At 41.9% G+C, this 12887-nt stretch overlaps 1 protein-coding gene across 4 annotated transcripts in view; it reads right to left on the minus strand.

Annotated features, from left to right (window-relative positions):
* Positions 1 to 12887, minus strand: part of LOC144942826 (protein TANC1-like) — a 113854-nt gene extending 100967 nt beyond the window's left edge. For 3 of the 4 annotated variants that reach the window (XM_078869841.1, XM_078869833.1, XM_078869823.1), the window contains exons 1-2: positions 12824 to 12880; positions 9880 to 9936 (exon numbers count right to left, since the gene is read on the minus strand). The gene's annotated coding sequence lies outside the window, so the exon portion shown is untranslated. Of the gene's footprint in view, positions 1 to 9879; positions 9937 to 12823 lie in introns of all 4 variants that reach the window. The other variant, XM_078869848.1, reaches the window with a different exon arrangement.

Here is a 12887-nt window from a genome sequence, read left to right on the forward strand (position 1 = left end):
ATGCATTATAGACGCTGTGGGCATCAGGGGGCAGTGCAGAAAACTCCATTGTTGTGCTGTGTTTCTATGCTCCACGCTTTCACCAACCCGCAATAGCCAGCATGGTGAAGTATGATAAAATAATATATAGCCATTGAGCACTGACAAAAGAGTTTTATAAAAATTCAAATGTCACTACATTGCACACACAATATTATCTACATATATAAATATCTCTGAGTCTCCTGATGAAGTGGAGAGCTTCAAAATAGGTATCAGTTAAATGTTGTGCACCAATGCCATCGGAGGATGCTGGCTGCCGCAAGGTCTCTGAGGCTACCCTGCAAATCTTGGGACAGCTCAGCACAAGTGCTCGCTCGCAACGTTGCACCAAAGACTCACTTGGTGGCGCTGTGTTTTTTCATTCTTGGCCGCAGTTCAATTGAATTTTGCCCACAAGTATTAACTCCGGGGGATCAGCATTGCCTGAAGTCTCCATCTTTGGACAAAACGTTCAGCCGAAGTACTGTATATCACATGGCCTTTAGAAGCCACCAAGTATACACCCCCCCCCCCCCCATGGCTAAGTCATGAAAAAAAATGCATTTCTCTGCAGTGGTTGGATTTTCCTATTATCAGACGTACGCAAATCCAAACGCTCGGTCGTCATACATGACACCTACAAAATACTCTCCCATCTGTAAGTGCTGAAAAGAAGGACCAAAATAAATTACGAATTTCAGACGAAATATGTACAAGGCAAAATATCCGGCCAACAGTTGCTAATCCACTGCTGAAACCTTGTTAAAATGTCTCCAAAGTTGCATCAGAAGACAAACATAAAACATCGAGTGTTTATTGATGATGATGCTTAGTTGGGCACACGCATAATTAACAAACAAAAACCTCACATTTGTCAATAACACTGCGGCCTTAAAAGAGAAAAAATATATATAAAAGGCAACATTTCAGGCAAAGGCCCTTCAAAACTACAAAACATACAATAGTACTGTACACTAGTACTGTTTGTCTTTTATAATTCAATGGTACTCAAAATTAGCTCCTAAATAATAGCAAGGAAACATTAAGCGATATATTTTCTGAATACGGCAGTTAAGAAAACATGCTATTTTGGTCACGTATTGTCACCAAACAATGCCCTAATCGGAGTGGCCAGGTATGGTAAACTCCTGAAGGAAATGTCTGGGCTCCAGTCATCCGTTCTCCCCATTCCTCCAGCACAATACAGCCCCAGTTTGCCAACTACGGAACATGTATGCGAATAATATGTTGTTAAAATGGATTATTGCATACTGGTCGCAACAATAACGCCATATAGACTACAAATGTCCAAGCCTCAAGGTACACGCAACTTCGGAGGATAACTGCAACCAACAAGGCGCAGGTTTTAGTGAATTAAAAATAAACCACTTGAACAAATCATTTTATAATACAACCAAGTCTATAGAAGCATTCACATGTGACTGGCTGAATAACCACTGCACAAAACCCCTGTTGTCAACCCTAAAGTGATTTAGGCTGCAGCTCTTACACAACTCGCATCCATCAACTCTTCATCCATCTTCAATTTTGCTTTCCAAGTGCATTGTAGTAACATCCACTTTACACTCAGAAACTTTAAACCAATCGTTGGTAACTGAACCATAACAGCTTCCAATTTTTTTCCCACCCGCTGACCGTAAAATGTGAGGCCCAGTGGTAATGGGCAATGAACTAAAACTGAGTATTTTTTCTCAGTATCCAAGGCTCTAACCGAGGCAAATCCAAATATGCATCTTTACAAAGGTCAGACATTGTTTCATGATAATTCTGCAAAGACGAGTTGATTAAAGTTGGTTCTCACGGTTCTTGTTAATACATGTTTTTATTATTTATTAAAATTACATGAAAATTGTGGAAAAGAAGATGTCAATATTTATATGACCTGATATGACACAGATTATGAATGATGGCCAGTGATCAAGACTAACAACGAAGTGTTAGATGAAGTAGGACACATGTCCAAGAGGACACCCACTCTGGCGATGAAGTAATACGGTCGGATCATGTGCAGGAGCTGGATGTATCATTATATCGTTGGAACATGGGGACTTGGTGGCTGCTTGTGGAGGCCTTAATCATGGACGATTAGGACATGCAAATAATCAGTATGCCACATTTTAGGCTGATGAGAGAATAAAACTGTACAAACAAGGCTGAATAAAAACAAAACAAATGAGATGGTGAAAAGGAGACAAAAATATTAAATCACTGTGACTATATGGAACCACTGGGAGTAGGGATTATATTGTTACACCCTTCATGGTATTATCATTATTTCGGAAGGGGCTTTCACAAGACAGTATCTTAATCCTACTGCAGTGTTTTCAACTTATTCTACATTGCCCAATTGCCGAGTATGATTCAAAACCATGTTCATATATATAGCATCTGAATTTGATCGCACCTCAAAAGACTGTACAGGGACAGTGGGCACATATATTTTATGGAGAGAGGCAGTCAGTTACAGGACGGTCTTTAGCCTGGACTTGAACAGGGACAGGGAGTTGACAGCACAAATTACAGAGGGGATGAGAGTTCCAGACCATGAGGACAGCAGAGAAGAATGAGTAAGCTCCCTCTGAGCAAATGTTAACTGAATTCTTAAACAAAATCCTTGGTTGCTGAAGTGTATGGTGCATGGAAGGGAATCGAGTGCGATAAGATGAGATAGACAGGCAGGGGGCAAGTTAATGGTAGATCTTGAAGATGGTGAGTGCGATCCTATAATTGATCTGGAATTGCACAGAGTGAGAGGAGGGACTGGAATAATAAGGTGATCTGGTATCAGTTATGGGTGCAGGTAAAACATCTGCTACTGCTGGCATTTTAGATCTGGAGTTCAAAGATACCGAATTTGGGGAGACTAAAGGAGATCATTTATAATTTGAGTCAGGATGTGACGGTGCACTCAAAACTGTAGTCTTGGACCTTTTGCTAATGAGGATACGTACTTTTGTTTTCCAAAATGTAGCTAGAAGCTAGGTCCAAATACAGTGAGACAACATACAGGACAGATGTAAGAGTAGACCGTGAGGATGGCTTCATGCAGTCAATATACAGCTGTGTGTCATCACCAAAGAAATTCAAGTTGACACTAAAACAGGAAACGGTTTTCTCAAGACATCTGAGAAATACTGGAGAAAAGCAGGTGCTTGAGGATGGAGCATTGTGGGACACCACAACACAGGCGTTTCTGAGAGGAACATGGCCCTTGTATTGAAATGTAGAAGTAGAAAAAGTGTTGAATAAAATAAACTAACTGGCCTCCACTGGACTACATACATTAATGAGTAATCAATTTAGGTAGTCCCAAAAAAACTTTTAAAGAATATTTTCTTATTAAGGTTCTAGGAAGCAAAAGCAGAACAAAACGCGAAATACTTTACACTAAATGTATTTATCAAAAACTCTGTACACTTAAATTAAATAACTCACGATACTTAAATGAATATGGCAAGGGTTTAATTATATTCAACTAGATCAGTCATATTTATGCTTATATTTTGAAGAAAATAAAGACATGCAAAGTCAACATTGTCAGACTGGACATCACTTCCACGATACTGTGGAACGTACCGGTGATTCAACTCGCACATGGAAGAATTCTGTACCACCAAACTTAAGCAGCCTTTTAAAGTGACCATGGTGCTCCAAGCATTTGTGAAATGGGGGGGGGGGGAGAAGGCCAGAGGAAACAGATAAATGACCACTGTTTGTTGTGACAGTGACACACAAGATGCAAACAACCACACTTGCACAGCAAACAAATGAGATCGTCTGCCAGGACAAGCTTGGCCACAAGTGGCAGCCACACACCACACACCCAACCCTAGTCTCACCACACACACCCTCGTCTAGCCATAGCACCCTTGGCCAGTGAGTGGCAAGCTGTGTGCATTCCTAGGGAGTTAAAAATAAATTGGTTGCTGAGGCACGGAGATGGCTTTGGGACCTCGTTTTTCATTGGTAAAAATATATAATGCAGCAATAACTGCTAACATGAGAATATAATCTCTGATGGAATTCAAGGCCATGAGTTCAAAGTTAAGTGGAAATCCAAAGCACCGCAATGAGATCACAGCAACAGAGAAAACCGTTCATGTTGATGATATATTCTGCAAAGACTGCGTTTCAACATTTGCGAATGCCACATTTTCAAAGGCTTAACATTCCCAGCATCATCATGTTTGTAATCCTTTGGTGCAATAGCCGTGCTGTACTAAAAAGTTAATTTGAAGTACAAATAAATCCAATTTAAGTTTCAGCACGTAAATTCCGTTGAGACTTTTCATTTTAATTTGCAAGTCATGGTTGAACCCATAATTTGACTTATTTGCTCTTTAAAGGTGCCAAGAACACACGGGCGGCACTTTAAAGATGCCTGACAATTCGCATGAGTAATAACAACACATCACACAGGGCCAAACCACAGATGAAAAACTCCATGACCTTAACAAAAATAAGTAATGTTGTAAGCTGTAGACTGCATTCGCTATGTTTAAATAAAAAAAAAATGGAGTAATGAATCAAATTAATTATAGTATATGCTTTTAAATACACTGCATAAAACAGCAGCTAAGTCAGTGATGCTGCTTAGGAAGTTTCGTGAATGCAAGCACTCATGGTTACACACCTGACCAAAAGTATTTTATAACAAACCAAGCATACTGTCATGAAAAACGTATGTGACACACAGTATGTGTTATAGAACACAAATGTCATAAAATAATGCTAGTTTGAAGCAAGCTTTTAAAATATCGTAAGTTCAAGAATAACAATACACACAAAATACTGTAAGTGTATGGTGATGTACATGGAAGCTATATCTCAACAGAAACTTTCTACAGAATTATTACAGTGCAAGAGCAAAAAAGAAAGTCAATAGAAAAAAATATCATCATAAAGTCATGTTTCTATACCACACGAAACGCATAATCCGGTCTTTGTGTGGCATACACAGTGTAAAATCACTACAGAATTAAATTCCATCAGGCTGTGTTGTTTGACGGGGTCAGACACGATTAACTTTCCCTATTCATAAGAGTGGCCTATTTTACTTGCATTAAAATTAGAAATGGGCATTGTTACAAAGTTTGAAATTTTGTGTCTGACCAAATACAGTACATATTTAAGCACTGTGCATATGTCACATCTTGACTATAAACTAATGCGATCTTGCAAAGAACTCTGTATGTGCAGAGATCAGTCAGTACCAAGGGCACACTAATTTAAATTTTCGATTTAAAGCTTTCGTGACTGCAGGGATTCATTTTCTTGGTTCTTTCGGTAAAATCACGTAGAAGGGAAATAATAAAATAAATAAAAATGTACACAGACTTTACCGAAAGAACCAAGAAGACTAATTTTAATGTTTTGAACTAAATGTTCACTCTTTAGAGCTGATTACCGCTCAGACACAGTTAGCCTATAATTTTAAACGGCTGGCAAAAAGCCAGCCATGGGAAATGGAATCCCATGACCTCGAAGACCTTTGATGGGCCACTAAACCAGCACAAGGCCATTGCATTGGTATGTAGTTTATTAAAAAGAATGTAGTAACATTTTGCTAATTAAATGACCGTACTTCCAAAGGCTTTCAGAAAATAAAAGAGTGCTCTATCGAATTAGTAACGATCAAAAGTAACATTTCGTTTAATTAAGGGCTTTATTAGGTTTTGTTGGTTGTTCCACAGTATCGTAGTTATTTTTACAGTCAAGCCAAGGAAGGCCAACATGCATAGCATTACAATACTTAATACAGTACTGTACAACTCCTCTTATCTGCAGTGATGTGGGGTACAAACATCACGGATCCTACTATCCACGAATTGACTTGATCAATTTGCCAATAAAGTCCATGTATCTGGTCCTGGGGCTTCCCCCTTCACAAACCTGCACTGACCAGGTTAGTAAAGTATAGTGTTGAGATTCCTTCCTCCAGCAGTGGATTGACAAAGTGATGTGTATAATAAATTTACTCATGAAAAAAAATGGCAAGAAAACATTGCCGTGAAATCACTGAAAACATCACAATCTTAAGCAATGCACATTTCAAGATGACACCCTCCCATTGCCTGGCTCAGCAGAGTCACGCTCCCATTGCCAGGATAAACATGAGCAATCTTTCCCATTCCACGCACAACAGACCTGGTAAAATAGTATCCAAGGCAACAGTTACAGTTAAAAAGGAGTGGCTGGAAAGGTCAACCGGTCAATAAGAAAGGAGCAAATGATCACAACTCGGGGCAACGAACTCATTGCTTCAATGGTCCATGCACAGGGCGCAACGGGTTTTTATTTGTAAGCCATGAGTGTGGCTGGCAATGCCAAGCCAAAATTTGTTTACACAAGTTAAATCTTTGTGTTGTAACCACACCAAAATGGTGTATGTAAATAATTATTGGATAGAGTATTTTACTAAATTGTATGGATGTCCAAGCCATAATAACATAATTGTTGGATTTTGTTCTGACAAATTTTAGTTCAAAGCAAGAATTCCTTTTTGAAGACAAAATATGTAGAATACTCTGTATGTCGATTCGTTTTGATACACCGGTACTTTCACAATACCAGAGCGCACGCATTTTCTACAGCTCCACCAGATCAATACAAAACTGTTTGTAGTATTACAAGTCGGTCTTGGGCAGGGACATTTTTTCACGTTAAGGAAAGTTGCTTAAATACCACCTAGCTGTTGGTATGATCAATACGCAAACGTCTAAAGTACGGCTTGACACAATAGTGCATTCTTTCCAAGCTGCGCCAATTTCCACTGTGGGGCCCACAGGCGTTTCCTCTGCCCTTCCTCTCCCACACCCCGAAGCACGCCAGGGAGGGCCTGTCCACGGGACTGTACTGACCCCAAATACTGACCCAGGTAATAAAACGTTCTAAGTAACTTCAGCGAGAGTTTGGGCACACTGAGAAGTAATGTAGATGCTGCCTGTATTGTGCGTGTCCATGGTTGGTTATGTGGACACGTGTTTCTCTCGGTGATTTTTATTATTTTGTATTATTGTTGGCAGTGTTTCTCCGGTATCGTGTTTAAAATGGCACATAGATGAGCAACTGCGCTAAAACATGTTTTATAGCAACACTGTGTTTCTTGTGATTTATATCCAAGTCGAGATCACCGCTGGTCAGTACTGTATGCAGTGAAATGAAAGACAACCAAGAAAGTTTCCAACGAAAGGACAGTACATTTTTTTCCCCAAAGCAAATATTTTAGGCAATGGGTTATTTGGTAAATGTTAATACTGCAGTCATGATACAAGACTACAAAGTATGAACTTTGGTGCTTTCACAAGAATACATTTGCCATAGATTGTACCACGGTTAGGTTACAACAAACGGACGGGAAAGTAACAGCCCAAAATAAAGCGGCCAGCCCATTAATGTGATGCAGCAAGGCTGGCGAGTGGAACGCATCAGCTGATTTGCCAGTCCCTTTAAATACCACATTTCTTTCGGTTCTGAAAACCAGATGAACATGATGTGAGATCACAGCCCCAGGATGCGTTAAGACATGCCACAAGTGGGACGATACCTTCCCTCACCTTGGTTCCCACCATAATTAACACAAAATTCCCACGCCCTAATAAGAAAACAAATACCAACTCGGTTCATGTAGCAACACAGAGGCCAACGTTTTACACAGTGGCATAGCGAAGTTTGTAAAAATGTTTAAATAGCTAAACCTTGACGTTCTGCATGTTGTGTGGGTTTTTCACAAGGGATAATGCAGAGTTTTGTCGACGCACAGCAAAGCTTTGCTGTACGGAACAACAATATTAGAGTGCCGTGTGGTAATGTCTTACGCACTATTGGTACAAAGCACATTGCCTTCTGATTAAAAACAATCAAAATGACTCCTGAACACATGCAGAAGGCACTGTTGGATTTACAGCAGCTCAACGGTTAAACGAATCATCATATGAAGACACAACTTTTTGACTTCAATTAAAACAGCCAGATCCCTGGGCAAATACCATGAAAAGTACCATCCACAGTATTATCCTAATCTTTAAATACCCAGAATTGCCTTTATAAGGATTAGGGCTTAAGTGCAAACTCCTTAGCTTCCAGGAAATGCTGCATCACACATACTGTGGGATTCCTTCATTTGACCGAATACTGTCACATATACAGTAGGCACATCTAAAATAACAAAAACCATTTACTGTATATTTGTACATTCATGTACACTGTACAGTTACACTCCAGTGGCGTATAGTAGTGGAGTTGGAACAATGCGTCAATAGCGTCAATAGCGTCAAAACCTTTAGCTTATGATACATGCATCGAATTGTGAGAATGTATGTTTTTCGATGTGTTAAGTATGTTGTATGTTAAGGGTTGATGTCACCCCTGTAGTCACGAGAAGCGTTATCATTCACCACAATGCATAGGTGGGACAAAGTCATTGTTATGCAAGTCCAAGTCGAGTCGCAAGTCATCAAATTCATGACTCGAGTCTGACTCGAGTCCAAGTCACATGACTCGAGTCCACATCTCATAGGTGGGACAAAGTCATTGTTATGCAAGTCCAAGTCGAGTCGCAAGTCATCAAATTCATGACTCGAGTCTGACTCGAGTCCAAGTCACATGACTCGAGTCCACACCTCTGCCACAATGTAAAACGTTCTTGAATCAATCTGTCACCTCTGAAATGAAATCGTTCCACCCTCATGTACAGGGAGATGCAAGTCTGCTTATCTACAACAAAAACCGGTGGCCCATATGCACAGTACACGACTGTTTTTCTGGATGAAATTGCTTTATGGAGTTTTACAATTAACGTTGGATTCGTTTTTCGCCACAGGAAATTGTAAGTCTTGGAAACTGGCCCCGACAACAATTGAAGTGAACTTTAAGTGGGTGTATAGAAATAATAAGATGAACATGTGCATGTGACAGGTACTCAAGGTGTATGCCGTACAAGCACACATTAAGTTAGGGAAACCAGCAACAGCCTTTAGGTTGTGGGACACAATTAATGACCACATGCAAAGAGGCGTCATTAACACTGCCAGTTCAGTCAGGTGTTGTCCCCGTCATGTATATGAACACATATTTGAGAGGTAGCGTCTGTTATTAGGAACACAGTACAATGATGTAATTCCTATTCAACACACTTTGAGTATTTTGAAAATGGTGCACTGGAATACACTATGGTACAAAATAACTATTTTATAACTAAATAACTAAGCAGACAATATACCACCTTCCTACATTCTGTAGCTCCGCATGAAAAATATACCTTTTGTTTCTTACACATCCCATCGACCACATGGCCTTTAGGGAGTTATTTTATCAGCAGCATTGCTTTAAAACAAGAAAACGCTGGACCAGTTTAAACATTCAGTTTTAATCATCAGCAATGAGTCTTACTTAACCCAATGCAGATGAACTGCCAACTGTTAATAGCATGTGCCTTTACTGTTCGACATTGGTCCTAGTTTCAAACAAAACTATAGAATGCATACATACATACATGACACAAAATAATAATATAGTCAACGTTATTGATGAGAATATAATTCACATGATGAATTAGCAATTACACATTCCCACACCGTGGGAGGTCAGAAAGAGAACATGAAAAATCAGTCATCTGCCTATTAAACTTTGCAGCTGGACCGGAGTGACAATCGTATAGCCAAGTAGGCACAACATTAAACAACAGGAGACACAACACCTGTATAAATAGACTTCACGTCTCCTAATTAGGACCAATTCTACTTTCAAATAGACAAGTGTGTTTACCCACGACGAGCAGTGTGTGTGTGTGGCACTAGGAGCTGTGGTCACTTAGGCTCCTGGACAATGCACACTTACCACCCTTCAAGGAGTTTTACTTGAATGAGGCAATTGTCCACGACAGGAAACAGGATTCTGAAAGCGAGAAACAAAGTTGATCATCTCTATATAATGCAAATTAATATATTGTTTACATTCTCAACTCGGGGAGTAATGTTACAGAACAGTATTGGAAAGTTCAGATGGCATTATGCTAAACAACTTGCCATGGCTTCTCCATCTACAATTTTGAGTTGGACAAATTTATACGTTTCACAATGAACTACAGAACATTGATTGGGATGCACAGCACACGGTATTAACCACTCTCAAAATCTACTGTACCAGATACGAATACAGGAATGTGCAATACACTGCTGGAATTTGCATATGCCGAATAAAAAAAGATTCCAATCACCTCAGAGCTAATGAAAACACTTAAAGTAGTGCAATTTACAACTTGTCTTTATCTCATGTTTCCTTTGCAAAAGGGACTGAATGTCCCAAATGGCCTTTGGTCTGATTATAATGAAAGGCATAATTTTAAACAATTTTTTTGTTCACAAATGGGATTTCAAAAAATGCTGGCAATTAAAACAACTCTCTATTGTACGTATAAAGGAACTTAATTAAGAAGTGTGAATTGTCAAAATTGTCCGGCTTAGTATCGCTTCTTCAGCTGCCTCCTGTACAGACTTTCGATTTTGTGATGGATCGCTAATTGATCATCGTCCTAAAATAGACAACTTGTATCCTACTTAGGCATCCAGTGACAACATTTAAGCAAGATACAAACAAGCACAATCACCGTGCCACTTGTATACGACTGTGTGCATGCTGCTGCAATGGCACCGCAACTCGAGTGGGGAATAACGGTTGGGGTGGGTATTTTTTTTGTCGACAGTATTTATGTACACGTACGTTTGAAATCTATCTTAAGTTTCCTTTTTCTTATTCAGATTCCGAGGAGCCCAAGCCGAAGCTTGTCGCCCCAGGGCTCTCGGCGAGTGTGGACACGTGCGGCGCCGTCCCTGCCCGGCTCTGCCCGGGCAAGACACGCGGGGAGTTCCCGAGCGCCACCTCCATCTCTCCATGCATCACTGCATGCCCCCCCTTCCTTCCTTCCTTCATCCCTCCGTCTCCCTGGTTCACCTCCATCTCCTCCATCTCCCGGGATCTCTTCCATTTCCCTGCATCCACCCCCCTTCCTTCCTTCCTTCATCCCTCCGTCTCCCTGGTTCACCTCCATCTCCTCCATCTCCCGGCATCTCTCCATCTACCTGCATCCCCCCTCGCTTCTTTCATCCCTCCGTCTCCCTGGTTCACCTCCATCTACCGGAATCTCTCCATCAACCGGCATCTCTTCCATCTCCCTGAATCTCTCCATCTCCCTGAATCTCTTCATCTCCCGGCATCTCCTCCATCCCCCTGAATCTCTTCATCTCCCGGCATCTCCTCCATCCCCCTGGATCTCTCCATCCCCTTGAATCTCTTCCATCTCCTAGACATCTCTCCATCAACCGGCATCTCTTCCATTTCCCTGGATCTCTCCATTTCACTGAATCTCCTCCATCTCCCTGCATCTCTTCCATCTCCCTGGATCTCTCCATTTCCCGGCATCTCTTCATCTACCGGCATCTCTTCCATCCCCCTGAATCTCTCCATCAACCGGGCATCTCTCCATCTCTTTCATCTCCCTGCATCTCTTCCATCTCCCTGAATCTCTATCATCTCCCTGCACCTATCCATCAACCGGGCATCTCTCTATCTCCCTTAATTTCTCTGCCTCTTCCCGACAATCCTTGCACCCCCCCTGCCCTTCCATGTTCCTGCATCTCTTCCATCTCCGTGCCTCCATCCACCTCCTCTGTTGAGGTATAAGTCGTGGTACACGCACATGGCGAGTTGGCGTTGTGGCATAGCAATTGGCGCACTGCGCTACAGACCTTGGTTCAGTTCCAGAGCACGGCTGACATCGGTGACGAATGAAATCTGAACCCACCACCACCAATGACCACAGCGTGGCGATGTACAGTCAAACAAACCCACACGACCCACACGGCGTGGCGAGGCATTCATCCAGCAGTGGATTGACGGAGGACTGTACATTGCAATTGCATACCTGCAGCGTGTGTTACTGTATACACAAGGCAGTATACATGCGTCTGCCGTGTATAAATACACAACAGTTTACAGCATCCGTGTGTGTGTGTGCAGATATATATAACACGTGTGAATGTGTGTGTGACGGTAAACCCATGAGAGTCGCGGATGCTACATTTGCCGTTCGTCGGATACACATCGTAATCGCGACATTTGTTGCCATCTCACATCAACACATCATCAACATCATCAAGTCGAGAGCAGAGCTACCCCGTGGCTGGGGTGGTAGCAGCAAAATCATCAGCAGCAGCAAAACCATCAGCAGCAAAATCAGCAGCAGCAGCAAAATCATCATCAGCAGCAGCAAAATCATCATCAGCAGCAGCAGCAGCAAAATCATCAGCAGCAAAATCAGTAGCAGCAAAATCATCAGCAGCAGCAAAATCATCAGCAGCAGCAAAATCATCAGCAGCAGCAAAATCATCAGCAGCAGCAAAATCATCAGCAGCAGCAAAATCATCAGCAGCAGCAAAATCAGCAGCAGCATAATCAGCAGCAGCATAATCAGCAGCAGCATAATCAGCAGCAGCATAATCAGCAGCAGCATAATCAGCAGCAGCAGCATCCTCCAGGAGCGCCCAACACTCGCCTCATCCCTCTCAAGCTGCTGCTGCTGCTGCCACACAACCACACAGAGAGACACCCCCATTGCTACACCACCACCACCAACACGTGTGCGCGCTTCCTCTCCCTGCCTATGCGCCTCGTGTGCTCCGCGTTGCTCAACGCCATCGGCGAGAACGAAAGCGGCAACATCCTTAATGGTGACGTTTGTCTGTGTAACGGTAAAAATAATAAAAAGCGATCATCGTTCCCCCACCTGGATCGTCCATCCACGCGGCGCGGCGCTGGGGCTCTCTGTGAGCGGCGGCCGCGGGCGGCGC

This window comes from Lampetra fluviatilis, chromosome 2 (genome assembly GCF_964198595.1).
Source record: "Lampetra fluviatilis chromosome 2, kcLamFluv1.1, whole genome shotgun sequence".
Classification (NCBI taxonomy): domain Eukaryota; kingdom Metazoa; phylum Chordata; class Hyperoartia; order Petromyzontiformes; family Petromyzontidae; genus Lampetra; species Lampetra fluviatilis.